The sequence below is a fragment of the Podarcis muralis genome, chromosome 15 (genome assembly GCF_964188315.1).
Source record: "Podarcis muralis chromosome 15, rPodMur119.hap1.1, whole genome shotgun sequence".
In the NCBI taxonomy this organism is placed as follows: Eukaryota; Metazoa; Chordata; class Lepidosauria; order Squamata; family Lacertidae; genus Podarcis; species Podarcis muralis.
Window position 1 is genome coordinate 43,521,409 of NC_135669.1, and position 4,493 is coordinate 43,525,901.

A 4,493-nucleotide genomic window follows, 5' to 3' on the forward strand; every position below is an offset into this window, starting at 1 on the left:
CAGCGAGGTCGAGAGGGGGGTCTTGTCGTCTGGGCAGCCCAGGACCCCCAAACTTGTGTCCTGGAGAGGTCACTTTGGTGAAGCAGTCTTACTCCCCACCCACCCCAGGTACACTCCATTGTCTCTTTAGACAGATGCGAGGCCAACATCAGCTACACTGAGAGATCAGTTGGGTTACCCTTGAAATACTTCCGTTCATAGAATTGGAGTGGCTAAGAAGTGTAACAAATGGGGGGGGGGGGTTGCTCCATTTTTACTTGCACTTACTCTTGTGCAAGAAGTGTTTTATACAGCAGCCATCTTCCTGTCAAAGTGTTTGAGGCAGTTGGCATAATTTTACAAGCGGTCCCGGTGTACAGCTCTCCGCGGTGGGGGAGGGGATGGATTCCATGCTAGGGAGCGTAAAATCATAGAATTTTAGAGTTGGAAGGGATCCCTGAGAGCCAGTGTGGTGTAGTGGTTAAGAGCGGTAGTCTCGTAATCTGGGGAACCGGGTTCGCGTCTCTGCTCCTCCACCTGCAGCTGCTGGGTGACCTTGGGCCAGTCACACTTCTCTGAAGTCTCTCAGCCCCACTCACCTCACAGAGTGATTGTTGTGGGGGAGGAAGGGAAAGGAGAATGTTAGCTGCTTTGAGATTCCTTAAAGGGAGTGAAAGGCGGGATATCAAATCCAAACTCTTCTTCTTCTTCACCTAGTCAAACTTGGCCCTCCAGCTGTTTTGGGACTACAGTTCCCATCATCCCTGACCACTGGTCCTGTTAGCTAGGCATGATGGGAGTTGTAGTCCAAAAAACAGCTGGAGAGCCAAATGTGGCCATCAATCCCCTGCAATGCAGGAATTGCAGCTGAGGAATCCCAGGCAGGTGGCTATTCAACCTCTGTTTAACGCCTCCAATGGAGGAGAGTCCAGTGGTTAGGAAAGGGACTGAATTTTTAAAATAAAATAAAAAATGGGAATAAATGACTGTTTGCCACATCTCAAAAAAAGGATTCCGCAGAGCTGCGAATGTGTAACCCAAAATGATAGCAACCACCCCTTGCAAAGACAGGTTGGTTTTTTTATTATTCCCTCCCCCCCATTTTTTTACACATACCCGCTTTCACACGAGAAACCAAATTTTGTTTTCAGGAACAGTGGGCAGGGGATCGCTGAGGATATTCTCTGCATCCCTGGGCAGGAAGGAAATGCTGGGTGCTAACGATGCTTTTGAATTCTGGTGCTGGAGGAGACGAGTCCCGTGGACTGCAAGAAGATCAAACCTCTCCATTCTGAAGGAAATCAGCCCTGAGTGCTCACTGGAAGGCAAACTCACTGGAAGGCAAAGTGCTCATGGGTAGGCAAACTAAGGCCCGGAGGCTGGATCCAGCCCAATCGCCTCCCAAATCTGGACCACAGACCGGGAATCAGCATGTTTTTACATGAATAGAATGTGTCCTTTTATTTAAAATGCATCTCTGGGTTATTTGTGGGGCATAGGAATTCGTTCATTTCCCCCCCTCCAAAATCTAGTCCGGCCCCCCACAAGGTCTGAGGGACAGTGGACCGGCCCCTGCTGAAAAAGTTTGCTGACCCCTAGGACAGATCCTGAAGCTGAGGCTCCAGTACTTTGGCCACCTCATGAGAAGAGAAGACTCCTTGGGAAAGACCCTGATGTTAGGAAAGACTGAGGGCACAAGGAAAAAGGGACGACAGAGGATGAGATGGTTGGACAGTGTTCTCAAAGCTACCAGCATGAGTTTGACCAAATTGCGGGAGGCAGTGGAAGACAGGAGTGCCTGGCATGCTGTGGTCCAGGGGGTCACGAAGAGGCGGACATGACTAAACAACAAAGCAACCAATCTGTATTTGGGAAATACCTTTATGCAATAGCAAAAGTTGTCCAGCAGAGGGCCTGCAGCCTATAACTATGCCCCATGACATCATAGCACAGGGGGTCCTAAACATTGTCGGGAGCCTGCACCCTTGGTTCCATAAACTCACTCCCAGTCCTCCTTACCCTACCCTTTAAAAAGCATTATTCGGAACAAGGGACATGGGTGGCACTGTGAGTTAAACCACAGTGCCTAGGACTTGCCAATCCGAAGGTCGGCAATTCGAATCCCCGCAACAGGGTGAGCTCCCGTTGCTCGGTCTCTGCTCCTGCCAACCTAGCAGTTCAAAAGCACGTCAAAGTGCAAGTAGATAAATAGGTACCACTCCGGCGGGAAGGTAAACGGCATTTCCGTGCGCTGCTCTGGTTCACCAGAAGCGACTTAGTCATGCTGCCCACATGACCCGGAAGCTGTAGGCCGGCTCTCTTGGCCAATAAAGCGAGATGAGCGTTGCAACCCCAGAGTCGGCCACGACTAGACCTAATGGTCAGGGGTCCCTTTACCTTTACCTTTTACCTTGCCCAACCCACTAAGGCAGATAATAACACAAATAAAATTCAAAACAGACACAGCCAATTGCATTGTTTTGAACGTTTATTGAAAATCCAGTTAAAACTATTTAGTTTAATGGTTATTGGCGCCTGTCTGTCTCGGGAGGCAATGGAGGAGTTTGCCTTTGGGGGTGAAGTCAAACTGTTGGCAGGTTGCAGCGCCTGCTGTGGCTGTAGAAACCAGTAAGGGAGAGAAGTTTCATTGCAATTTCCACAAAGAACATGGGGGGAATCCGTTAGGCAAAATTTGTCTGGAGGCTTTTCCTGGGGATAAGAAGAGGAACCCCCAATACCACCAGCACGCCCCCCCCCATCAGAACACAATACAGTGGTACCTCAGGTTACAGACGCTTCAGGTTACAGACTCCGCTAACACAGAAATAGTACCTCGGGTTAAGAACTTTGCTTCAGAATGAGAACAGAAATCATGCTCCGGCAGCAGGAGGCCGCATTAGCTAGAGTGGTGTCTCAGGTTAAGAACAGTTTCAGGTTAAGAACGGACCTCTGGAATGAATTAAGTTCTTAACCCGAGGTACCACTGTAGTTGGATGCTGCTCTTGCATAGAAAGGAAACGTTTTCACTTTGTAGCAAACAGTAACATAATTGTGTTACTCCATTTAATATTTTTTTAAAAAACACCAGCTGATGGAAAAGATGACTACTCCCAAGCAGGGCTGCTGCCAGTCAGAGTAAGTAATATGGAGCTAGGTGGCCCACAAGGGACAAGTTGCTTGTGGGCTGCCTAGCTCCATATTACCAATGGAGTGTCAGAGTTCATATCCCTGCTCACCCATGAAGCTCACTGGGCAGCACTGCTCTAGTCACTGTCTCTCAGCTTAACCTACCTTACAGGGCTGTTGTGAGGGCAAAATGGGCTGGAGAACTATGTACACCACCTTGAGCTCATTTGAGGAAGGTGGGGTATAAATGTGATAAATAAATAAGGTAAAGGACCATTTACCAGTTACCATAAGGTAACTGGACCATTAGGTCCAGTCGTGGCTGACTCTGGGGTTGCGGCGCTCATCTTGCTTTATTGGCTGAGGGAGCTGGCGTACAGCTTCCGGGTCGTGTGGCCAGCAGAACTAAGCCGCTTCTGGCGAGCCCAAGCAGCGCACGGAAACACCGTTTACCTTCCCGCTGGAGTGGTACCTATTTATCTACTTGCACTTTGATGTGCTTTCGAACTGCTAGGTTGGCAGGCGCAGGGACCGAGCAACGGGAGCTCACCCCATCGTGGGGATTCGAACCGCCGACCTTCTGATCAGCAAGTCCTAGGCTCTGTGGTTTAACCCACAGCACCACCCTGATAAACAAGCAGCTTTAAATGTGTCCTCTGGGTTCACACGGGGGCAACACCAACTAATGGTTACAGTGAGGCTGAAGGTGAGTATATCAAGCATTTAAAATGTTTCCAGCCCATCTCTGTACAGAGTGCTTACCCACCACCTGCCCCTCCTTTCTCTCCCAATAAATTAAACCTCAGCACTACCAGATGGGACCTATTTGACATGCACATACATTTAAAACGTTGTTGTTTTTTTTAAAAAAATGCATTATATATCTTCATGGATGTACCGAACCTTGCAGTGTCTGGAGGACAGGCTAAAAAAGAGAAGGTGTTAAATAAACAAAAAAACAGATGTAGCTGAAGAATTAAAAAAATAAATAAATTCACAACACAAGGGGAAAGCAACAGGGTGGGAAGAGGAAAAACCCAAACTCTGGTGTCAATTCTGAAACAGTTACAGTATTAGAATAACTAGTCGGCGCAATTCCATTATGTCTGTGAGGTTTAGTCCGAGCAATCCTGCTTGCCCACGGCGCCTGTGCCTACAAATCCTTAGTGAGCGCCCAGTGGAACCTTCCCATCCAGTCGCAGTCTATCTTCGAAGGCAAAGAAGGCAGGAGAGAGAGAGCGCTCTGCCTTCATGCCCTTTTGCAAACGGGGGGCTGCGATACAGCCTTCTGCTTGCTCGCCCAACGGGGCTTGCTTTTAAAAAGAGAAATTATCACACACCCGGGAGCTGTATTAAAAAGGGGAGGGGGGGTCTCTCCTCTCCCTTGC